Raw genomic sequence first — 26,742 nt, forward strand, 5'->3', positions numbered from 1 at the left:
ACATTCATTTTCTCTCTCTCCCTCTGTCTCTCCCAGCCCTTCCCAAATTAAGTTAAAAGGAGGGAAAACTTGAGATGATTAACTGAGGATGGAGAAGTAGATGACCATATTAATCTAAATGGCGCAAGGCCCATCATGGTGTATACAAGCAAATCCAGGACCAACTTTAGCCCACAAGGGCAAATATGGAAGACAAGTCAAATCTCAAGCTAATCCATGTCAAAAATAACTTTAAAAAATCATTCACTCTCGGGGCTGGCCCCGTGGCCGAGCGGTTAAGTTCGCGCGCTCCGCTGCAGGCGGCCCAGTGTTTCGTTGGTTCAAATCCTGGGCGCGGACATGGCACTGCTCATCAAACCACGCTGAGGCAGCATCCCACATACCACAACTAGAAGAACCCACAACGAAGAATATACAACTATGTACCGGCGGCTTTGGGGAGAAAAAGGAAAAAAATAAAATCTTTAAAAAAAAAAAAAAAAATTCACTCTCATCCCAGAGTCCTGATCAGCAAGACAGGACGATGTGAGCCCACACCTATGAAGTGACTTCAACTCTGCCAGAGAACCAGAATTTTGCCCTAGTGAATTATTGCACATGGAGGACAGTGGTTAAAGACAAAGAGATGTACTGTCCAAGAACCTGCAAGGCTCTAGTCAGGGAAGGAGGGGTGGGGTAGGTCAGGTGCTGAATACCCTTGAGTGTGGGCCCATCTACTGATCCATGCTTATATAGAATGTCCCTTGTCACTACCATCTTCCTATCACTGTGCTTAGACCAACTCCATTCTAATAAATTTCTCCAGTCCCTTCTAACTTCCAAAGTCCTTATTTAAATGTCTACAGCAGAAGTTATGTTTTACTCAAGTCTTCTTTTTTGTGTGTGTGAGGAAGATTGGCCCTGAGCTAACATCTGTTGCCAATCTTCCTCTTTTTTTTTCCCTCCCTAAAAGCCCAGTATGTAGTTGTATATCCTAGCTGTGGGTCATTCTAGTTCTTCTACGTGGGATGCCACCATAGCAAGGCTTGATGCGTGGTGTGCAGGTCCGTGCCCAGGATCCAAACTGGTGAACCCTGGGCTGCCAAAGCAGAGCAGGCAAACTTAACCACTCAGCCACTGGGCCAACCCCTTCAGCTCTATCTTTTTTTTCAACAATAGCCAATCCAGGCAAGTATACTATACATTCTAGTCAGGGGGATGTGGACACAAGGCTTGCCAGGGCTCTGCCTCCAGTAAGTGTGTGAGTGGTTGCTCTGGCGTGCTGCTTAGCTCCTGCTGGCCTAGCTCTCTCCATCTGCCCAGTAGGAGCATCCATCTGGTGTTTTTTTAAAAAAATTATTTTATTCAGGTCATATTGGCTTACAACATTGCATAAATTTCAGGTATACATTATTACATTTCAGTTTCTATATAGACTGTGTTGTCTTCACCACCAACAGTCCAGTTTTTATCCACCCCCATACACATGTGCCCCTTTATCCCTTTTGAGCTTCCTGTACCTCCTTCTCCTCTGGTAACCATTAATCTGTTCTCCTTATCTATGTGCTTATTTGTTTATCTTCCACATATGAGTGAAATCATATGGTATTTGTCTTTCTCTGATTTACTTCACTCACCATAATACCTTCAAGTTCCATCCATGTTGTCACAAATGGCAGAATTTTGTCTTTTTTATGGCTGAGTAGTATTCCGTTGTGTATATATGCCATATCTTTAACCATTCATTTTAGGATAGGCATTTTGGTTGCTTCCAACATATCGGCTATCGTGAATAATGCTGCAATGAACATAGGGGTGCATATATCTTTTTGAATTATTGACTTCATAGTCTTTGGATACAGACCCAGTAGTGGAATAGCTGGATCACATGGTATTTCTGTTTTTAATTTTTTGAGAAATCTCCATATTGTTTTCCATAGTGGCTCTACCAGTTTGCATTCCCACCAGCAGTGCATGAAGGTTCCCTTTTCTCCACATCCTCTCCAACACTTGTTATTTCTTGTCTTGTTAATTACTGCCATAGTGACTGGTGTGAGGTGATATCCTATTGTAGTTTTGATTTGCATTTCCCTAATAATTAGTGCTGTTGAGCATTTTTTCATCTGCCTGTTGGTCATCCGTACATCTTCTTTGGAAAAATGTCTGTTCGTATCCTCTGCCCCTTTTTTTTTTTTTGAGAAAGATTAGCCCTCAGCTAACTACTGCCAGTCCTCCTCTTTTTACTGAGGAAGACTGGCCCTGAGTTAACATCCATGCCCATCTTCCTCTACTTTATATGTGGGACGCCTACCACAGCATGGCGTGCCAAGTGGTGCCATGTCCACACCCGGGATCTGAACTGGACAACCCTGGGCCGCCTAGAAGCGGAATGTGCACACTTAACCGCTGCACCACCAGGCTGGCCCCCCTCTGCCCATTTTTTGATCAGGTTTTTCATTTTTCTGTTGTTGAGTTGTATGAGTTCTTTATATGTTTTGGAAATTAACCCCTTGTTGGATCATCCTGCTGGTTTTTAAGGTCTCTTCCAGCCCCTGGTCCCCCAGGGTGGAAGGCGAGGTAGTTCCTGTTTCCCCTCCCCCAACCATAATTCCATACTCCCCTACTCATCCACCATGTAAAAGCATACAGCAAGTTCTTCTCACTCTTCCCCGGCCCTCCCTGTGGGCCTCTGACCACATTTGGGAAGGGAATAGGAGACAGAACAACCATTTAGTCCCATCTTAAATGTCATCAGAGAGCAAACCCGAGCAACTGCTCTATGGCACGTCTGTGCAGGAGAGTGAGGGAAGTCTGCACATTTATAATCCAGATGGAACTCCATCCCCCTGCATCAGTCAGCCCCAGTGGAAATGTGAACACTGCCCATATATCAAGGAAGCTGAGCAGGAAGGAGTGACTCTGCAGGAGAATTCTAGGAAAGCAGGACTTTGGTATACTGCTAGGCAATGTCCAGTTCAAAACAATTGTTCTTATCAGTGTTGGGAGAACTATAAAACAATCACGTTCTTGAAAGAGAACCACAAAATGGAAGTGTTTCCTAAAAATGTGAGTAACGAAAGTTAAGGTCTGGAAGACAATTTCTCTGCACTTGCATTTAGAGTAGGTTTATTCATTCTTTCCTCTATCCTCTCCCTAGCACATGTTCACTGAGCCCCGGCTAAGCATCCAGGGCCACGCTTTGTACTGGTTGCAGTGGTATTTATGATTTACTTTAAATTATTTCAGTATAATCAGTGTGCGAGTGTGTGAGCCAGCCAGTTTCAGCTTGAATTCACCCACATAACATCAAGAATGCATTCTTCAGGCTGTTGGCTAGCTGCACATCCTAGACACTGAAGAGAGGCAGCTCTGTCAGCCTTCTGCCACACAGATCCCAACTGGCACAAAGGATTTGCTCTCTTTAACATCCTGACTGTCAAAAATGGATATTCACTGCTCACACCAGAGACTTACTAATTACCATGACGAATGTTGGAAGGAGATTCTTGCTGGTGAAAACATTTAACATGGGAGAAATGGTGTAAAAGGTTTAGACATTCAATTTGGGATGTTGCAAAAGTTCTGGAGATGGATGGTGGTGATGGTTGCACAACAATGTGAATGTGCTTAATGCCACTGAATCGTACACTTAAAAATGGATAAAATGGTAAATTTTATGTTATGTATATTTTATCACAATTCCTTTTTAAAGTTCAGACTCTGCCCATCCTTGCATGAACAGGGACTAACAACAATGAGGCTTGTCTCCACATCCTTCAGAATGGCCCCCAAGGCTCAGGCCCTGCTGGGTCCATGCCTCACTGTTGCTTTAGCAGGACTTCCGATGGCTTAGTGCCAACTAGAGGGTTCCAAATTAGGCTTCTAGAGCAGCACACTTTTGCAGTAAAGGACCAGATAGCAAATATTTTAGGCTTGTGGGCCACAGCGTGTCTGTAACTACTCAACTCTACCGTCATAGCAGGAGAGCAGTCAGACAATACCTAAATGAGTGAATGTGGCTATGTGCCAGTAAAATTTCATTTACAAAAATATGGCTTAGAGCTTAGCTTGTTCTTCCCTGCTCTAGATCATTGGAATGTTGTGTCTATACTGAGCGATCTTTTCATGCAAGGTGAGGTCAGAGCACTTCTACTTACTTTGCCGATGGATGTTTATTCACTGAGTGTCTGTGTGGGAGACGCTTCGGGTAAAGCTTCCTTCCCTCAAACCTGGAAGTGGAGTGGAGCTGGGTCAGCAGCCCTCACACCTCAAGCATCCTAGGAAGTTGCATCGTCTACCTCAAAGAACCTCAAAGGTGTGCACAAGACCACACGGGCTAGGATCCCTTCACAACATAATGGAAGCAAACCCGACAAAGGTTCTGCCTGGAACATGGAATATAGTAAAGAATACAAATAAAACAAAAATTGCTTGAAAAATTATAACTGTGATAGGGCTACAAAAGAAGGCTATTTGGGGCTTGACAACAAAAATAACCTACAGGTTGGCCCCTGTGGGAACAGAAGGAAGGCCTCTGATCCAGGCAAGTCTTCTCGACGCTAACCCAGCAGTGGGCACACATCAGGAGGAGAAGACTTCCGGGCGAATTGGATTCACTTAGGTTATAAGAGTGCTGGTTCCCCAGGGACGCCTGGACTGCTTTGTCTATTTATTCATTTTGCCAGCCTTGCACAGGACTGACTAAATCTGCAGGACAACTCAGTCCACTTCCGCCAGTGATCATCAGGTGCCACTGTGGGCACAGGGAGGGGAGCTGAGGGTCGGAACAGATGCTTCTACCAGTCTACCTACTGCAACGTTCAGCACCAGGTTTCAGACTATATTTTCTTTCAGGTCTCGATGTCTCTTCTTGGCCTGATTTCCCTATGACTCTATCAGCACACATCCTGAATGGCCGGAGAATGTAGGGGCAAAATCAAGTTTAAAAGTCAGATAATACAATTTCAAATATGAGCTCCACTTGATTTACCCATGTATAAAACACTCCTCCTTTGCAAGGTGACAGTGGGAATGAAATAACGTATTTGTTAAATAATACATGTTTTCCTGTAATTTTCTTGAGCTTTTGCTATGTGAAAGGCACTCTATAAAGGATTGTTATTTTTTATGGTCTCTGTTGCAAAAATTTTTTCCAGCTTTATTGGGATCTAATTGACACACATCACTGTATAAGATTAAGGTATACAGCATAATGGTTTGACTTACATATACTGTGAAATTATTATTGCAATAAATTTAGTTATCTCATAGCTACGGCAAAAAGACAGAGCCAAAAGAGAAAAAAAATTTTTTTCCTTGTGCTAAGAACTCAAGCTTTACTCTCTTAACAACTTTCAAATACATCACACAGCAGTGTTAACGAGTCGCCGTGATGCACGTCACATCCCTAGCGCTCATGTATCTTGTGGAGGTTTGTACCTTTCGACCACCTGTCTCCAATTCCCCTTCTCCCTCCCCCTGCTTCTGGTAGCCACAAACCTAATCTCTTTTTCTATGAGTTTGTTTGTTGTTTGGTTGGTTTTTCAGACTCCACACACAAGTGAGATCATACCAAATTTGTCTTTCGCTGATTTATTTCACTCAGCATGACGCCCTCAAGGTCTATCCATCCATGTTGTCGAAAATAGCAGGATTTTTGTAGTTTTTTATGGCTGAATATATTCATTCAATGCATGTATTCCTTTGTGTATATATATCACGGCTCCTTTATCCATTCATCCACAGACAAACATTTAGGTTGTTTCTATGTCTTGGCTACTGTAAATAATGCTACTGTGAACATGGGAAGGCAGATATGTTTTTGAATGTGTTTTTTGTTTTCTTTGGATGTATTTCCATAAGTGGAATTGCTGGATCGTATGGTAGTTGGATTTTTAATTTTTTGAGGATCCTCCATACTGTTTCCCATAGAGGCTGCACCAGTTTACAATCCCATCAACAGTGCACAAAAGTTCTTTCTCCATATCCTCCCCAGCATTAATCTATCATCTTTTTGATGAGAGCCATTCTAACAGCTGTGTCTTGATAACTCATTGTGATTTTTATTTGCATTTCCCTAGTGACTACTGATGTGGAGCATTTTTTTCATGCACTTGTTGGCCTTTCATATATCTTCTTTGAAAAGACGTCTATTCAAGTCTTTTGCCCATTTTTTAATTGGATTATTTGGGGTTTTTTGCTACTGAGTTGTATGAGTTCTTTACATATTTTGGACATTAACTCCTTATCAGATACGTGGTTTGTAAATATTTTTTCCCATTCCATAGGTTGTCGTTTCACTTTGTTGATGGTTCCTTTATTTTTTTTTGCTTAGAAATTTACTACTTATATGCATAAATAAGACATTCTTGCAGTTTTATTTTTGTGTGCTCCCCTTCTCTGCTGTTATTAGCAGCATATGTTAAACCCTGTAGAATGACTGTGAGCCATTTTTCTTACACACTAAAATGCTGTCTATAACATGGGGATTATCTACTTTTTTGCAGGTTAGGTAGATTCTATTCATAAAACTACACAGTCTCTACTTTTTTGAGGGTGCTGATTTTTATTATGATTTCAGGTGTTTTGCCTTTTTGTGAGTCAATTTTAGTTATTTATATTTCCAAGGTGATCACCCATTTCATCTAGGTTTGCAAATTTACTGACATAAAATTTTACATAGTATGTTAGTTTGCTGGGGCTGTTGTAACAAAATACCACAAACTGGTAGGCTTCAAGAACAGAATTTATTCTCTCACAGTTCTAGAGACTAGAGAGAGTCTGTCCCTGCCTCTCTCTAGCTCCTAGTGGTTGCAGGCCATTTTTCAAGTTCCTCGGCTTTTAGACAGATCACTCCCATTTGTGCGTCCATCTTCACATGGTGTTCTGTGAGGGTCTGTCTGGTGTGTGTCCAAACTTCTCTCTTCTTTTAAGGAAACCTCTGAAAGCTGCTTTGGTTGGATTTTAGTATGAAAAGCACTCGTTCATTTGCACATTTTTTAAATTGCCATTTTTCTTTCTTTCTTAACCCAGGAGTAATTTAGGAGTATATCGTTAAATTTCCTAGTGCCTAGGTTTTTCTTTCTCCTAACTTGCTTCTATTGTTCATTTCTAACTTTATTGCACTCTGCTTATTGATCATGGTATGCACGATTTCTGCTTTGGGGGCAACAAATGTTTCCTTATATGTCTGTTAGATCAAGCATGTTCATTATGATATTTTAGTCCTCCATATTCAATTATTTTTTCATCTGACTAATTTGCCTATTCAGAAATATGCTGGTCTCTCATAATTAAGATTTTTGTCCACTTTATTCATATTTCTAGCCACTTAGCTTTTTATTTTCCAAATTTATGCAACTAAACATATTCTTATAAACATAAATTTATGCACTAAACATATTCTTGGTCAATGATGCCTTTGATCCGTATCATAGGAGGCCTGATGGCCTTCTGGACAAGAGCATTAACTGTGAGCCAATGCCTAGGTCCATGTGCAGCTTTGCCACCAACGCTGGGCTCCAAGGGCAGCTCCTTCACTCCTTTGGGCACTGGTACCTTGTTTCTGAAGTGGAGGTCATGGTGATGTCACTACCCAGTGTGGTTGGGAGGCTAGCTTCTGGCACATGGGTAGTTCTCAAAAGACCATTATCCAGAAAGATGACTATGATGACTCACAGCTAAGAAAGGTTTTTTATATTTTTTTAATGGTTGAAAACATCAAAATAAGAGTAATATTTTGTGACACACAGAAGTTGCATGAAATCAAAATTTCAGTGTCCATATTAAAGTTTTAATGGAACACATTCACTCTTGCTCCTTTCGCCTATGGTGGCTTTCACACTACACTGGCAGAGTTGAGCAGGTGCCAGAGAGACTACACCACCCACAAAGCCTAAAATATTTACTGTCTTCTCTTTTAGAGAAAAACTTACCACCCTCTGCTCTTGGTCGTTCACCCTACCCCACAAACCTTCCAGATTTTATGATCGCATTACTCTTCTGCTTACTAGTGAATAAATATAGTCTTCTTAGCCTGGTATAGTCTTTCATGATCTGGTCCCCATCTACTTCTTTGTCCTTTTCCTCCCTGCTTCTTTTCAATTCTACAAATCACATGATATAACAACACAAGAGTTATCATCATGACAAGAAAAAAAAGTGTCAATCACATTTATCAATCCTCATTCAATAGTTACTTCTGTCCAGAATTCTCTTCCCCTCTTCTGAATCTGAACCTGAATCTGAATCTTCTACTCATTCTCAAAAACCCAATTTACTTTTGAGATAAATTTCACACCCAATAAAATGAACAGATCTTAACTGTACAGTTTGATGAGTTTTGTAGACGCATCTGCCTTCTTTAGCTCAATATCATATTTATGAGATTCATTCATGTTGTGCTCATAGTTGTAGCTCACCACTTTCCATTGCTGTCTAGTTTTGTGGGATTGAACTACTATTGGTTTATCCTCTTTCTTGTTGATAGCCATTTGGGTTATTTCTAGATGGGGCTATTATGAGTGAAGCTGCTATGACCACTCTTTCTATAAGTCCTTTTGTGGACATAGGTTTTCATAGTTCTTAGGAATTGCTTAGTCATCAGCTATGTGTGTACTTAACCTTATAAAGAACTGCCAAGCATTTTTCCATACTGACTGTACCATTTTATACTCCCACCAGCAACGTATGAGAGATTCAGTTACTCTACATCCTTGCCAGCATTTGGTATTTTCAGTCTTAATGAGTGTGAGGTGTACCTCATTCTGGTTTTAATTTCTATTTCCCTGATGACTAATGATGTTTAGCACCTTTTCCTGAGCCTACTGACTATTTGTATATCTTCTTTTGTGATATGTCTGTTCAAGTCTTTTGCCCGTTTTTTCAACTGGGTTGTTCTTCACGTTGTTGATGTGCAAGATTCTTTATATATTCTAGATCAAGACCTTTGTCAGATATACCCTGCAAACATTTTTCTCAGACTATAGCTTCCTTTTTCATTTTCTTAGCAGTGTTATTTGATGAGCAGAAGTTTTTAGAAGTTTTAATTTTTTTCCCATTGATCTATTTGGCTCTATTTACACCAATATCATACTGTCTTAATTAATGTAGCCTTATATGGTATTTCTTTGTTCTTCTTCTTCATTGTTTTGACTAGTCTAGATCCTTTGCATTTGCATAAACATTTTCAAATCATCTTAACAATTTCTAAAAAAAAAAAACCTAAAAAGCCTGTTGGATTTTGATGGTACCACATTGAATCTATAAATCAATTTGAGGAGAACTGACATCTTAGTAAAACTAAATCTTCCAACCCAGAAACATGGTATATCTTTCCACTCATTTACTAATGTCTTCATTAATATCTCTCTGCAATGCTGTTTTAGTTCTCTGTATGGAGTATAATTTTATTTCATTGTCCTGTTTTTTTGTTGTTAGTATATAGAAATACATTTTTATATTGAGTTTACAGCCTACAACTCCGCTAAATTTACTTATTAGCTCTAACAATTATTTTGTAGATCTTTAGGATTTTCTGTACAATTATGTCAAAGATCCAACTTAGCGTCACCTCTTTTTAAACCTTTCTATAACTCTCTCAGACAGAATTTGTTACTCACCTGTGAAATCCCACAGCACTGTGCTGGCATCCACACCTCCATTATGACCATCATTATCTATGTTGTAATCATCTGTTTACCTACTGCTCTCAGTGAGAAAATGTGTCATTTTTTAATTTTGTGTTTCCACTTCCTGGTGCACAAAGCATACTTGTGTGATGAATGAATGAGTATATATTCTGACTTTTCTGGGATTACTTATTCCAAATATTCTGTTTATTTCAAATATTCTGTTTCTTGCTATATAAGTATACATTCTATGTCTCCCATTTTAAAATCAAACAGTGGACCACAGAGCTGGATGCCCCGCCCAGTAACAGCACAGAAATAAAGGTAACTGATTCTGCCTGGAAGGTAGAGGCTGGAAAGCTTCACACTTTATATATGGTTAAGATGATTTAATGCTGTTACATGTATGTGCCTCCTATCCAAATTTCACACCTCTTCTTTTGTTCCTTTCTCAAAAATTGCTAGACTAACATAATAGTATATTCTAAAAGAAACTGAGACCCATTGTGTGCCAATGTCGAGTTCTAAAGGGGATAAAATGGGGAATCAGGAGAGGCAGAAAATCCATGGTGTATGGGCAGCATAGCTAAAGTGTAAGAACACACACACACACACACCACTTTACCACTGCAGAAGCTTCGAGAGGTGACTCCCTGAACTGCAGCTTTCTCATATCTAACACACACGTTGGGGACCAGGTTAACTTAAGGACCTTCCAGCTCTGAAATTCTCTAGCATTCCCTTCCTTATGCTTATGGCCTGGGCAGAAAAGTCACATATTGTCAACCAGCATTAACAAATCAATTCATCATTTAACACATGTTCCATGTATTCCCGTGATGTAAGACTCCTTCCTTAGTGAGCATGTACTCGCTAGTGACAAGGCAAATGAGAGACAACCTGTACCCTTCTAGGATACAAAAACTCTAGTTGATGTGATAAATGCTTCCTATTTCCATCCAAGAAGAGCCCTTCCACCACCCTTCCCTGAAGTAGGTCAAAGAGAGGTGAGTGTGCAGCTAACCACAAGGCTGGGGCTCGTGTTTTCACCTGTTCTCCTATTTCCCCATTTCCCTGAACATAGGATTTATACCTTTGGACAGCTGAGAGTTTTACTGGGATCCTTGTACCCTGTATTTAACAAGCTCAAAGGCCAGCTGTTATTCATCGAGTGTTTGATGGAGAGACAAGAGAAAGGAGCCATATACTTTGCAATTGGAGAAGGTTCTCAACCAACCTTTCAAAGTTCTCAAACCTGATTGCAAAGATGCAGGTTATGGTAGAACATCCCAGAGCTGAATCCTCTTGACCAAGTGGATGAATAGCCAGGATATGTGAAAATGGAGAAAATAGTTCTAGAGACGTGTTTAAGGGCGCAGTTCTAAAACTCTGTGAGAACATGACGTTAGGGTTCCTAGCTAGAGTTTTCCACTCTATGGTCCTGCAACCAATTTAGAGAGTTGTAATCAGAATTCTTTTAATAAAAAATAGAAAACATATTGGAGTGGATAAGGATAAACTATGTTTCATGAAATTTGTTTCAGTTGTGTGCGTGTGTGTGTGATTCTGTACTGGGTCATATATAAAATGTGGTCTAACTGTGGGTTATAAGTAAAAGGCTTGCTAGCCTCTGCCATAGATGTCTGGTTCTTTTCAGTCAAAGGTAAAAATGAAGCACCCGGCATTAAAGGAGTCAGATCTTCACGAGGATGGAAATAAGGAAATTAATTTTCCCAGGGAAGAGATTGGGGAGGGTTAACCTTGCATTTCTAGGATCCCTGGGAGAGCTGGGGTCAGGTAAGCTTAAATCACAGGAAAGCCGCAATTAGCTTATCTACTTGATAAGCTTGGAGCACTTCCCTCAGAGAGTCCACCCTTTAACACCTTCCCTGGTGAACCAGAGCTACAAAACTAAGGAAGTATTTTTATTTTTTAATGTTTATTGATTACACCTTTGTCCTCTGATTTGGATCCAAGAAATGCAGAAAAAATGTATTTTACAGGTTTTAAAAGAATTTTTTTTAATCACCTATGGTATTCTGGGGCCAGATGTTCAAACATTGGCTCTGCCATTTACAAGCCGTGTAACTCGGCGCAAGTTGCTAACTTCTCTGTGCCTCAGTTTCTAGTGTAAAATGGGAATAGCTATGTTGTGAGGATTCAATGAGAATATACATGAAAAGTGCTTAGAGTAGTGAGTACCCTTTATTATCACCCAGCCTGGCACTGCCTTACTGGCCAGGGAACTCACTTAAAAGATTCTGCTCTAGTCAAATGGAGTTACATTCCATTCGGGAAATAGGCAAGTGTGCTCTTGTGAACATATTTTGGGCAGCATGGTGGTATAATGGCAAGAATATGGCTTTTGGAGCGTAGACTTGGGCTCAAACTCTCGTTATATCTATTTATTCACTGAGCGACCTTGAGTAACTTAATCAATACCTGAGCCCCAGTTTCCCCGTCTCTAAAACGAACACCTAATACTCATGGGATTGGAGACAACGCTTGTGAGGCATTCTCTGGAATGGACTGACTCCTGTTGATTTTCTCCTTTATAACAACTTCCAGGAAGAAGAAAAGGTAACCCTAGTTCCAGGGCCCCCATTGTGCATTCCAGTCCTTGGGGATTACCTCAAAGTGAGGGTGTAACCCACGGTTCTGACCATCTAAGAACATGCCATAGGCAAATGTAACTTGCAAAGTTACAAAAGTTTCCCTATGCAGGAAATTACATTCCAGGCCCACAGAACAAACTGTCATTCCTGCAGGAATTGTCTTGTTACCAGTGGAACGTTTTTCTTGATCAAGGGATTTAAAATGCTAAAGATTTTAAAGAGCCATAATTCTTGTTCTTACTACAACTATTTTTTTGTTCTGTTTTGTTTTGTTTGAGGAAGACTAGCCCTGAGCTAACTGCTGCCACTCCTCCTCTTTTTGCTGAGGAAGACTGGCCCTGAGCTAACATCCGTGCCCATCTTCCTCTACTTTATATGTGGGACACCTACCACAGCATGGCTTTTTGTCAAGCGGTGCCATGTCTGCACCCCAGATCTGAACCGGCAAACCCTGGGCTGCAGAATCAGAACATACGCACTTAATCCCTGTGCCACCGGGCTGGCCCCATCATAACTATTTTTATTTTTAGCTACTACCTTGCAGTCTTGGTCTACATACAAACATAGTTTCTGTCAAGGAATAAACTATTTATATTCTACTTTTTTATGTGACTTATTCATTTACCAGTACAGTTCTCACATTGTCCTATAAAAAAGCTCCCAAATAGACCACCTTGTAAAAGTTGTATGCTATTGAATATGAATATTACATTCAGGTTTATACTATAATCAGCCTCTTTATGAGCATAGTTTTATTCTTTTTTATTTTTCTCTTTACTAGATTATATTCTTTGGTAAAATTATGAAGCCTTTGATGCTTTATATCTGTAATGCATTCTCCTATCAAAATGAGAGTGGCCCTTTGTTAACAAACAGTAGATTCTTCATCTAATACAGCCAGGGGTTTGATCTGCGGGCTGATTTCACACTTGGAGAAACTGAGGTACGAACACATTCAAATGGACCTGCCCTTAGAATCAATTCATGCAACATGCTCACCTCATTTTAAAATGGCCGGGAAAGCAGTACTGCATACTTCAGCAGTGGAGCTCCGTGACCAGTCGCCCGGCACTTCAAGAGAGAAAAGCCACCCTGGACTCACTGTCAGTCAAGAGCAGAAGTAAAGCAATGGAAGAGGAAGTACAATAAGAGAATCAGAACAAACACCCTGCTACACACACATTGTGTGCAGCAGGAACAAAGTGCAAGGGAGCTCAGCGTGCTTGAAGAGACAGGATGTAAAGCTCTCCTTCTGAATGGGTATCAGGTCCTATCGAAGTCTATTGTCTCCTGGAGCCCAGACCTCACAATGTCCCATTGTGACAAATGCAAAGACAAGGTGGTTAAATCCCAGTTTTCCAGATCTCTGCCTTCATTTTCAGTCTCCAGGACTCTACCCCTGAGGATGGTTCTGCTCTCACTGCCTGGGCTGCCTCCCTGCTGGCTGTGTAAGTAAGGATGGTTTCCAGGCTCCTTGCTCTGGTTTGAGGACACTAGAAATCTCATGACCTTGCTCTGATTTTTGTTAAGTGTCAAGATGATAGCATATGTTTCCAGAGAGATGACATGGGAAAAACTATCTCTGGAATTGCCACCCCAGAGCCTACTGCAGATCCACAAAGCCACCTTTGGAACAAGAGGGATGCTTCACACACAAGGAAGATGCTCTTAAGGGTTTCATGCAAGTCAGTGGATGCTTGATATTTTCACTTTAAAGGGCATTTAAAGGCCAACTTCAATTGCAAGAGACTGTTTTGGTGTAAGTAAGCCTGGAATGGGCATTAATACTAAGTAGATTTTAAATCCATGGACTAAAACAACTGTACGGCTACGGAATGTTCTTCTTGCACACAGATGTCTGGGTCACATGACATCTTTGCATTGCCGTAGACTGCACAAGGACTGGGTAACCAGCCAATTGGAAATGGTTAATAAGGAGGCATTGCGATGATGGGAAATTGCCTGCAAATCATCTATTTCATACCTCACCCCTTAGATGGAGAAGGTGATGGCTTCTATCAGGGAGGTTTTGCATTGCTTGCTGGTGGTTTCTACAGAGAAGCAAGGAAATGAAAACCCCAATATTTCAAAGAAGGGAAAATGTTGTCAGTACCAGAATGGTCTGTGGTTGTGTTCTTTGCCTTTTCCTTTCCATGTGGGTCAGAGGATGTTGGTACAGATTGAGCTGGGTACAAGACCCCAAGACAAGAATGCCTGCCAGACTGGGGGTACACAGAAAGGAGAGGCTGGGTCTGGGGTCTCTTAGGCTAATTCCTTTGAAAAGGAATGAGTTGCAGAGTCTAAAGTATATTCTTATGTCTCGTCAGGGAGCCTGTGAAGTGTAACTGGAAGAAAAGCATCCAAGCCCCTGACACCCCTTCCCTGGATGACCATGGGCTAACTGCTCAGCCTCCCTGCTGTGTCCCTTGCTCTATCTATAAAATGCAGGTGATAATTGTCCTATCTTCCTCACTAGGATAGTCTTGAGGAACAAAGTGACCTAACGTAGGTAAAAGTTCTTTATAAAAGTCAGTTATTTGTATTTTGTGTTGATTAACAAGCATTATAGGGAAGGATGGTCCTCGAGCTGCTCCCACGGCACACTTCTTTCATGAACCACTAGTAACAGGTGTACCACTTCTTAGCACCCCTACCTCCCGTTTTTACACTGATGAGTTGATAACTCCTTTCCATATTTGCAGAAGTTGTATTTCTTCCTTTCCTCCATGGGGGTCGGGGTGTTGGGGGACTACTTATAACTTACTCAGCTTAACAGGGAGCCCATTAGGTCTAAGCTCCATGGGAAAGGTGGAAATAGGCTAAGGGAGGTGGAAGACTTACTGGGAACCAAACCACAATGCCCATTTCTCCTGTTAGGACCATTTGATCAAACCTAATTTTGGATGAACAAGACTAAGGTGACATTTTCTAAATCATGTTATGATCTTCTTAACTTAAAATGTCTGCTTTTATGTGTCTAGCTGTGTTACATACTTTTAAGATTCTTTGAGTCTCAGCTCTTTAGATCTATACCCAATCCCCTGATTCATTAAGGTGTTAATCTCTTTCCTATCTGACTGTAAAAGAATAGAACTATGTATGTATCTAGGTAAGCACTGCATTCTCTCCACCAGCCTTGGTGAATACATAGGTATGGGTGACTGAATGTCACGTGGAAACTTTGACATGATATAACAGAAAAATAATAAGTTATCCTTCCATGTAACTTGTTCAAGCTGTTTCCCATCTGTGAAATGAGGAGTGTGGATTAGATGATCACATCAAGTTCAAAAATTGAGTAAACAATATCCTTTCACTACCCATTTTCTCCTCTGCTTCTGCCCCCACCCACCCAATCCTCCTCCTCCCCTCCAAGAGTTAGTTAAATAGTCAACCCATTCCATAGGGCCAGGGAGGGGAGACGGGTGGGTCCTCATGGATTCCTCTGGTCCACTCAACCCTCACTCATCTTCAAAATATTCACTAATAGGAAAACCCAAGATTTCTCCAAGCAGGTTTAGTTCAGGTCAGCAATCATGTGGGGATTGGCTCTTAGAAAACACAATTTGTGCTAGGCTCTGGGAATACAAAATGAGTGCCTGCCTTTGAAGGGCCTTTCCTTCTTAGTGGAGGAGAGAGTCAGGGAAACAGAACTGTAGTATGATGAAGTCAGTGCTCTGCAAGGCACAGGCTCAGGTAGGGAGGAGCACAGAGCAGGCACTGGAGGACCTGGAGCCAGTCAACTGGATCTCTGTCAGTAGACAGATCTCACAATAATGTCGGTCCAGATTGGTGGGGCTCCAAGGATAGCTAGCTTATACTAAATGGAGTAAATCACCAAGTGCTGGAATTCTAAGGACAACTGAGTTATTTTCTAAGCATTCTAATACAATCAGACTTCATTATGCTGGAAGTGAGAGACCAGTGGCCGGAGAGCCAGGTCTTCATTAACCTTCACACAATAGGGCTGATAAAGTCCTCTCTTCAAACAATGTCTTGGCAATCACTTTATCAGATGTAATTACATTTTCTAATCTTACAGTGACTTTCTTGCAGGTACTGAGGGACTCAGGTTAAGGATCTTCCCCAAGGTTATCTGTTTAGGTTCTGTCCAGTTTGAGGTTGCAGGTCTAAGCTTTATTAAGCATTGTCTTGGCTCTACAGGTGGTGTCACAGCAAAGCAACCCCCTAAACCCAGAGAGATTGACCCTCGATACTAGGGGCCATCTAATCAATGTCTATCTCTGAACAATGTCATCACTACACTGCCCATGCCCCTCCCTTCTGCTCGTGGAGCCCGAGATTGATGCAATCTCAAAGGCATTTGGTGAAATTCCGACTGAGGAGGTGCCTGGTTTGCTCAGTGTGATCACCTGAGGTATATTCACTTCGCAGGTGAGGTTAGGATTGCACATGAGGCTCAGGGTTGCTAGACCCAAAGATTTCACTTACTAGGAGGCTGTAAGTGTGATGGTGTGATTAGAGACAAGAGGCCTGGTCTGAGATTGTGTTAAGAAACCACAGGGAGAGGAGTCTCTCAGTTCAGTTACATGCTTGGTGGTCATCCAACACTTCTTATTTGCGAGTTAATTAAAGAGAAGAATAACTTGGGGTGGGGGACAAGGGAGGGAATATACTGGTGTATATATATATATCATCAACCTTAAATATCTTAAAGTTCCCAATTCTTTCTTTTGGTGAATTCCTCTCCTTTTGCAGAAATATTTTCCTAGTAGTTTTAGATGCTATCCAGCTCTGATCGTGCTGCTTGCGTAGTACTGATTTAAGCAGAAGCCCCTTTACCCTCTCAGTAAGCAATAATGAGACATCACTATCCACTATACCTACAGCTATAAGATTGAAAAGCTCAGTATTTCTCTCTCTTTCAAGTAAAACCTTGAATATCTGTTCAGTTCAATCTTGTAAACTTACAGGTCCGTTCTTTGGAAGTGACTGTGCAATACTTCATCCTGTCCTGCCACCATCAGTCCTCATCCTTTACCTCTGCAAGTTACACCGAAGTTCTTCAGGTGGTAGCTGGTAAGATGTGGGCCAGCAAAGGTGTCCTTATGAAAATGTTCTGCTGTATTTTTATTACAAATTTGTCTTTCCAGAAGTGATAAACGTTTCTGACACCCAGTAAATTTAGACACCATAAGATGGTAGCTGGTGAGATGGGAGAAATTAGCACCTGGCCTGGTGTGCTCAGGGAAGTTATGCTCAATGAAGTTTAGAAGCCTGGTGTCCTGGGGAAACATGGTACCCAAAAAGCTCATCACAACTCTGCCACTAAACCAGTTCTGTGACCTGGAGTCACTGAGCCTCTCTGTCACTTGAAATTTACCTCTTCATGAGGGAACGGGACCTGTGACATGATTTCTAGGTCTAAAATGTGTGTTCTGAGGATTGTGTTGGTCAAGCACAGATAGTCGGATGTGATGCTGGGACTTAATCTTGGACAGGGGGACTTTCTTGTACCGTCTTTAACTTTTGGGAACTATTTGCTGTACCTATTTAAAGAAAGTGGTGCTATTAATACTAAGATGAAGACTCTGCCAGAAAACACAAAATCCTGAAACACTTTTTTAGTTATATTTATTGTTAACATTTATTACTAAGTGTGAGGTAAGCTCTTCATAAGGAATTGCTGGGTTAAACCTCACACTAACCTCTGGGGTAGGTACTATTACCATATCTACTTTTGGGATGAGGAAAATGGGGAACAGAGTGATAGGAATGTGCTCAGGGTCACACTAGTAAATAAAGGAGCTGGGGCCAGAATGAATCCAGACCTTGTGTTCTTTACTATTATTCACAGTATCTAAAATTCACAGTGATCTGAATTGCATCTTGTCTGTGAACACCAGGGAATGCACATAGCAATCAGTGTGTTATGCAGGGCTGGGACTGGGACTGACCTAAAATGCCCCTTTATTTACATGAACTTGGGGTTTTGTTTAAATTTCCTTTGTAGTCTTCTAAGATAAAAGCTGTAAGTTCTTGCATGAATCAGAAGAAGAAAATGTCAAAAATGTTTGTGGGGGAAAGGAGAGTATGAAATATAATTAGATGGTTGAAGGAAATGATCAGTTTCAAGCTGCTTTAATCAACTGAATTGCTCTCCATTTGTTGTACAAATAGAATGGGTTGTTCAAAGCCGATACACGCTCCTATCTTTGGGGAGTCATCACTGTGGCTGGCACAGTTCCTGAAGATGTTTTAATAACTCCTCCCTGCCTCCACTCCTCCCATCTCCAATTAGGCAAATCAGACCTGGAGGCCTGAGGACCCCGCCTTTCTGTAACACGTAGTGGCAAGAAAGTTGCGTGTAAGCAAGCAAGCTATGCAAAGAATTTGTAGAGGGCAAAGAAGTTCACGAATGGAACGGCCTCCAAGCTCCCCAAAGTATCTCATTTCCAATCTTCCTTTGTATCAGAGAACATGGTCTGGAAGTACAGCCAGCCAGAGTTAAAAGACAAAGGCCATTTTCCATGAGGGAGGGCCCCTCTCCACTACCGCCCTTCCTCTCATATTCTTACAAGTGATGATTTGCTGGCCCTCTAAGTGTGAAATCTCCCTTGACTCTCCCCTAGACCGCCCTGCCTCACAGCTAACACTGAACTCTCCGACAACCTCCTCTTGTCAGTAATCTATGGACAGGTAGCCAAAAGAAGTGGGTGGAAGAGGACATTCAGGCCGAGGGAGCAGCCTGTGCAAAGGCCAGGAAAAGAGAGAACGCACAAGTAGCTCACAAACACTGAGCAGAGGTTCCCCAACCTGGCTGCCCATTAGAATCACCTGGGAGCTTAGGAAAGTCCCCATGCTCATGCTGCACCCCAGGTTAATGAACAGGACCTCTGGGGTCAGGACACAGATATCCATGATCCCAAGTGCACCCATGGCTGGGAGTGCAAAAAGTGAGCCCACGGAAAGGCCAGGGATGAGGCTGAGAGTGGCGTTGGAAAGTATGTGGAGGAGTACGTGGAGGAGACTCATTAAAGTCCACCTGTAATCAATTTTCTGTTTTTTTAATTATGAGAGGAGCATGACCAGATGCTTCAGGTTAATAAGGAATGGGAAGACAACAACGGCGAAGCAGGAAAGACAGTAAAGAGGCTGCTGTAATAGCCAGACAGGAGATGGCAGTGTCCAGCCAGGCCTAATTCCAGATGCAGTAAGGATACAGAGCACACAGAAGGTGGGGTTGAGATAGTGGAGGAAGTGATACTAGAAGAGTCAGGGAGTGTGGACAGTTACATGACCAAAGGGGATGAAGAATGAAGAGTGGGTCATGGCTATCCAAAGCAGCCTCCCAGGCCTCTTCTGCTACTTTTCAAGAAGTGCTATGTGGGACAAGCTGATGAGACCAGCAGCTTCTGGGCCTCTGCACTGTGCTGTCGTCCTGGCTGTAGGAGTCACTCATTCCCCACAGGTGAGTAGACAGAACCAGAAGAGCAGGAGTTACCATCTCCAGGCCAGCAGTGATCTGCACCTACACTTAGGGCCCTGAGCAGGTTCCATCAGCATCATAGAGGCATCTGTAGAATGACCATCTTCTCCAAACCAAAAATTGGAACACATGAGCCAACCAGGAATTTTTATAATATTCAAGTATAATCTCAGAGACATCATTTGGATATCAAAATAGTGAAGATTCTAGGTCCTTTTCACTTTTTATGTGAACATAAAGATTGGATATATAAAATGGGACTATCCCAGAAAATTCTGGAAACATAATCTCCATAATCATACATTGCATGTATTGTCTACTTGGTAGAAAACGTTCACCAAAAATGAGGACATTAGCATAGAAGGAGTAGCAAGTTTTCTCACAAGTAAACTCAGAAGCGGTACTCAATGTAGCCACCCAACTTAATTCAGTTCTACTCTGTGCTCTCTCTGTCACGTTATTTTTAATTATTGATTCAATTTTACAAAGTGAACATGAGCATCAATCTTCTAAAGTCTTTCATAGCTCAAATCTATGCAAAGTTGTTTTGGAGAAGAAAGAGGAACCAAGAAATAAAGGAGTTTCCAGAAATGACAAAATAAAAATAAAATCCTTTATGTCTATAGGAAATAAAGGTAATTTGAATTAGGAAATAGAGCTATGAGGAAGAAACCCAGCCCAATGCTTGCAAATTTAGCTAAGTATTTAGCATTCAATCCATTCTTAGATTTATTTCAGTTAAAGGTACCAATAAATTATAGTGTTGAACAAAGATGCTGAACCGCACAGCGGGTCCCAACCTGGCCGTGTGTGCCTCACACTGTCTGTGGGCTCCTAGCAGCCCCTCCTTTCTGACTCTCAGGTGCAGCTTCTGTCTCATGAACCCCTGGAATAACTAAGTGTTTCTCCACCCTACTGCCCATTAGAATCACCTAGGGAAAAAATTTCCAGAACTATTAGATTGGACTCTAGCATTGGGTCCTTGGCATCAATATTTTTTAAAAACTCCCCAAGTGACTAATGCATTGCCAAAGTTGAGAATTCCTGAATGAGCTAGATGATTTCTATATTCTCTTTAAAAAGTTGGGTTTCTATTTAATGGTGCACTTCTCCCCCAGACTCTCCTTCCAAAGAGAAAATCCAGAATAGCACAAGCTTCCTTTCATTTTCAGCTATGAGAGATACACGTGCATACACCATATATGGAGGTCAAGACCGACGTTACAAAAGGGGAAATGCTTTCAGACTTTAAGCATGACCCTTAGCACCATGATGGTTTGGTTTGTTTTAAGGAGAAATTCCAAATTGCTTCTGAAAGGTATTTGGTGCTTTCAGGTGCACTGAAAGGTCCAGGTGAGCAAGAAGAAAATGAAAATGGACAGAGCCCTTTGCCCGGGTGAGGGCTGTGTGGTGAGCCCAGCGCTCACATGGGAAACTGGCTCGCGGTGGCCGTAGCATTCCTGTTACTAACCTTTATGCCAGTGGAGTGAGCAGTTTCTCTAAATACAATAGAACCTCTGCCACTTTGAAGATAAGCTCACACAGGCTGCTTAAAACAATAATTCTGTACTTTCTTTCCTGTTTCTAGATTTATTTTAAGTATTAGTATAAAATGTCAGAGCAGCTGATAGCAGCCAGATCAGTTTGTATAAAACTCGACTGCCTGTTTGTAGTATATTACAGCTATATTTGACACCGGAAAGCACTTAATCATGCATGCTATCAGCCCACCACACCCACCTTTGTGAGGACCCTTGGAGGCTATGAGATTTATCACTGTGAACTTGAACTGGATGGACAGCCCTGATGGATAATACAGGCTGCTTCTGAGAAGTTAGGGCTAAAAGTGTACCATCCACAACCCAACGGCCAAGAGAAAGGTCAGGAATTCAAAGCCACCCCCAGGAATGGTCTGAGTGTGTTCCATCTATGCCCTGATTTTATCTCAAGCTGACAAAATTTTCTAAGTGTAAATCTGATGACTTTGTAAGAACCTTCCCATGCCCCATTTTGCCTCCAAAATTGCCTGTTCTGAGGGCACCACATTTTCCTCTTTCAGGCCAAGTGGTAAGTGACACTGCTCAAACAGAAAAGGCTAGCATTCATGCGACATTTTTCCAGTTAACCAACCTCCCTTCCTGTGTATCATTTCATTTGCACCTCAGCGCCCTGGGAGGCTGGCACAGTGGGTGAGGGTGGGGGGTTATTCTCTCCATTTTACATAGTGGACGTCTGAGGCTCATAGAGGTAAGGGAGCAGCCCAGGGGGAAGCTGTCCACAGGGGACTCGATACAGAAAACCCATCCCTAAATGCTTCCTCTTAAATTTGAAGCACTTGGGCCATGTGATCTGGTGTCTGCATTTGACTAGAAGTCAAGAAATCTGGATTCCACTCTTGGTTTCAGCGTTCTGTGGTGAATATGTGACCTTATACAAATTACCTCTGCTTCCACCTCTGAAACGGGGATGCCCCCAGATGAGGGTGCATATCTCGGAGGATTGGTGTACGATGGATAGGAAAATACTGTCATCTGGTCATTAAACATTAATAATTTAAACACCTATTTGGAATCATGCTCTGGAGACAGACTGACTGGTCACAGCTCAGCTCTTCCAAGGCACTTAGTAATGCCTCCCAGCTTCAGTTTCCTTGTCTGTAAAAGAGCAGTGTAGAATCTCACAGATTTTTTTCTTTTTATTATGGACATTTTCAAAAATATTTTTAATGGCACAGGGAATAGTAGCATGAACCACCATGTATGCATCACCTAGCCCCAAGCATTTTTTTCTGAATTCCTTGAAACCAAATCCCAAGCATCATGCCATTTCACTCATCTTGACTAATCAGGCTATGTGTTTTCTAACATTACTGCCAGGCCATTGTCACATCTAGCAAAATTAACAATAATCCTTTAAAATCATCTAATATTTAGTCCACAGTCAATTTCCCTGATTGTCTCAGAGATGTAGTTTTACAATTGGCTTTTTCACTTAGAAGGCAAATAAGGTCCAAATGTTGGATGTGGTTACTATGTGTCTTAAGTCACTTTTATTCTATAACAGTTCCGTCTCTCTCTCTCTTTTTTAAAATCATAACATTATTTGTTGGAGAAACCATATCATTTATCTTGAAGAATGTTCTGCATTCTGGATTAGGCTGATTGCTTCCTTCTAGTGGTATTTAACTTTTTCCCTCCATTTTCCATATTTCATAGGTTTCGTGGTAAGGATTATATGAGTTAATACCTGTAAAACACTTAGCACCTGTACTAGTTTGCTAGGATTGCTATAACAAAGTATCACAAACTGGGTGGCTTAAAAAACAGAAATTTATTGGGGCTGGCCCGGTGGCATAGTGGTTAAGTTTGTGTGCTCCACTCCAGTGACCTGGGGTTTGCAGGTTTGGATCCTTGGTGCCAACCTATGCACCACTCATCAAGCCATGTGGCAGCATCCCACATGGAAGCACGAGAATGACCTACAACTAGGATATACACCTATGCACTGGGGCTTTGCGGGGGGGGAGAGGAAGATTGGCAACAGATATGAGCTCAGGCCAATCTTCCTCAAAAAAAAAGCCCCCAGAAATTTATTATCTCACAGTTCTGGAGGTCAGAAGCCCAAGATCAAGGTGTTGGCAGAATTGGTTCCTTCTGAGGGCTGTGAGGGAAAGATCCATTCCAGACCTCTCTCCTTGGCTTGTAGATGGACGTCTTCTACCTGTGTCTTCACGTCATCTCCCCTCTATTCGTGTCTCTATGTCTAAATTTCCCCTTTCTGTAAAGACTCCAGTCAGATTGGATTAGGACCTACCCTAATGACCTCATCTTAACTAATCACATCTGCAATGAGCTTATTTCCAAATAAGGTCACATTCTGAAGCATTCTGAATTAGAACTTCAACATATGAATTTTGTGGGGACAAAGTTCAACCCTTAACAGCACAATACCTGGCATATTGTAAAATTTATATAAATATTAGCTAAGTTGTCAATCATTCCATCAATAACATGCTATACTGTTACTCATTTAAGGATTAAATGAGTTAATACATGTAGAATATTGAGCACAATTCCTAGCACATAGTAAAATTTCTATAAATATTAGCTATTATGTAGTAACATGTTACAATGTTACTTATTTAGTAATAGTTTTTAATATTAATTTATATTCATGTTACAATGTTACTTCCTTAGTAATTTTTTAATACTCATTTAAATTCATTAGACTCAGTAAGAATGAGCCACAGGCCAAATAAATTTTAATAGGTAGGTGGACAGGAATAGGTCTGCAAATCGGGAGCCTAGAGGGAAAGAGTGAGCCTCAGTGGGCACCAGGCCAGCTCAGAGCCCCAGCTCAGGACAGTCACCTCCTGACTTCCCTGTTTCACCAGCTACACCACCCTGGGCAAGTCGCTTCTTCAGACTGAGGTTTCTGTTTCTCTAAAACGATCAAACACTAGATATTCTCCAAGCCCCTTGCACTTCTAAAATTCTAGGTTCCACAAGGAAAGGATCGTGAAGGACATAGCAGGCAACTGTCATTTAAAAATAGCAAGAAAGCTAGTTCACTATATTTGTAGTATCACAAAAAAACCTAATAAAGAATGTTACCAGTCATTAGGCAATAAATCATTCTTAAAATTTACTAGGAAAAATTATTTTAGTAAAAGTAGCCAGGTTGGCATATGTCAGTCTTCTCAGATTACACCATCATCTTCTTCACTTTGGTTTATTCCCATTTTTTATCTATTTCATGGATCATTTTTATTTTCTTTTTATATGTGAACTTCCTTTGCTCTCAGTGTTGTTAGTGGTCCGTTCTTTCTTGTTTTCTAAGCCTCTAACCAATCACTTTCTTTTCCATTTTTTTATCACTAAATTCTCTTTCTTGACTTGTTTTCTCTTTTATTTCCCTTCTTGGTACATTTTCTTCTTTCTCTTATTCATTTCTCTAAATTATTATTCTCTAAACTGGATGAAAGAGCCAAAGTTTCTTGGTACAAAGATAGAATCACTTACAGCATCTCAATGAGATTTCATCCTGAAAACTCTCTGTGTACCTTTTTCAGATGAGAGCAGTAACACAGGAAGTTGCCCAGCTGGGGATGAAGACACAAGAGCCTACTGCAGAACCACAGCTTCTCAGACCTTTGTACGTGCACAAGCCCTCTGTCTCACCTCCAATAGAAAGCCATCCATCCCCTGTGGGAATATTTCTCCCGGGGTAACAACTTTACTAGGAAACTCAGCTAAGAGGCACATTAACTGCCCAGCAGCCTATTGGGAAGAGTGGTGGAGGGGGCGATGTTAAGTCAGGAGGAGATCGTGTGTGTGGACCAGGAGAAATACAGCCTTTCATGACATTGAGCATTGTGAGAAGAGTGAGAACACGTTTTCAGATCATCAGAAATGATTACCAATTGAAAAGAACGCAGTGTTGCCTTTGCCATAATGAGAGGGGCTGAGAGGGCAGCTACAGCAAGGATGTGGAGAGAAGGAGGGACAGTGAGTCTCCAGCAGCAGGGAGAACAGGGGCCACCCAGACCAGGAGACAGCATCTAGAGGACTGGGGACAGTGGGCTATTGCTCTGGCATCTTCATTTTCTGTTCCCTTCCACCCACTAGGCAGCCTTTGAATCTTGATTTAGCTTCCCTAGTAGACTTTCCTCCTGAAAAGACACAGTTCCCCTTAGAAAAAAATGCATGGCCTTTCTGTCTCAGACCAGTTTCATTTGTTTGCACAGTATAAGCCAGATTTCCCCTAGAACCTGATTATCCTGGGTAAGCTGAAAAGCCAAAGTGATATGACCAGAGCTTGGCAACTCTTCAGATATGAGGGGTAAACGTTGAAGAAAGAGTCAAAGATAACATCAAATTTCTAAGCCAGAGTTCCCAGAAGGATGATATACTGCATACAGAATAGGAAAAGGTAGAATCTATCAAAGTATTGACCTTCAGGCCTTCCCTCACCACCAACCCTCTATCTTAATATCTTGCGGTGGAGGGTCTGTTGGAAATAGTCTGTAATTTCAGGGGCCATATTTCACTTCCACATTCATTTAATAATAATTATGTATTAGGTGCTTACCACGTGCAGGACACTGAAATGGATGTTATGAGATTGTACAAGGATGAAAGACTTAGCATATCATCCAAGAAGCACATTAGAATTGCGTAGGGAATATAAGGCACATGTATAGGTAATGGAAAATGCAAATGTATTTGATGCTGTCAGCTACAAATAAGAGAAAATTCCAACTTTTAATTTGATTCAAAGAACAAAATAAATGTATTGTCTCACTTACCAAGAAACCTAGAAATACGGTGATTCTGCGATTGGTTAATATAACAGCCTCAGAATGTCCTCATGGATGCAGGTTCTGTCCATCTTTCCCCTCTGCTATCTAGGTACGTTGGCCTTGGTCCTCAAGCTTGTCCCCTCACAGACACAAGAGGGCCACAGTTCCAGTCATTACCTATGACACAACAACATTGGGTCAAAGAACAAGGTCCGGGGTTTCCATTTGATATTCTTTCATTTTTATGGGTAGGAAATCTTCCTTGGATCTTCCCCCTCCCCCTACTTCCTCTATGTCTCACTTGTCAGAATGATGTCACATGATGGTTCTTGTATCAGTCAAAGGCAAAACAAATAATATTAACCTAATAGCTTGGACCAATCAAGGTTCAACACTCTGGATCTGGGAGGGAGCCCTGAATACCAGACATTGACACAAAATCTAGATTCTATTATCAAGGGAAGGAAGGAGGGTGGAGATGGCTGACAGGTGGACAATCAACAGGATTTACTGCAACATGCATGTTGTTGCTGGGACATTTACTTGAAGCTGTTTAGTCCCATCCCACAGATGTTTAGACAGATCTACACCTGGACAATGAAGTATCTGAGAGTCTCCCGTTACTTTGCAAGAGAAAGAGAACACCATTTTCCCCCAGAACTGAGGACAGCTCTTGGGTAAATACAACTGCCATTCATTGTAGCACCATTTATGTGCCAAATACTATATGCCAGGCACTGTGCTAAGCATTCTAGGCCCATGTGCTCA

At 41.5% G+C, this 26,742-nt stretch overlaps 2 long non-coding RNA genes across 20 annotated transcripts in view; one reads left to right on the top strand and one right to left on the bottom strand.

The window, feature by feature from the left end:
* The window catches only part of LOC103558022 (uncharacterized), a 149,391-nt gene that overhangs the window by 101,889 nt on the left and 20,760 nt on the right, over positions 1 to 26,742 (bottom strand). For all 19 annotated transcript variants that reach the window (XR_011543406.1, XR_011543396.1, XR_011543409.1 and 16 more), the window contains exon 2: positions 25,981 to 26,151. This is a non-coding gene — a long non-coding RNA (uncharacterized lncRNA). The remainder of the gene's footprint in view (positions 1 to 25,980; positions 26,152 to 26,742) is intronic.
* On the top strand, positions 13,557 to 25,987 carry LOC103558020 (uncharacterized). The gene is made up of 3 exons (XR_546626.2): positions 13,557 to 13,671; positions 17,158 to 17,263; positions 24,745 to 25,987. It is a non-coding gene; the product is annotated as an uncharacterized lncRNA (long non-coding RNA).

The sequence above is a fragment of the Equus przewalskii genome, chromosome 8, assembly GCF_037783145.1.
Source record: "Equus przewalskii isolate Varuska chromosome 8, EquPr2, whole genome shotgun sequence".
NCBI classification, from domain to species: Eukaryota; Metazoa; Chordata; class Mammalia; order Perissodactyla; family Equidae; genus Equus; species Equus przewalskii.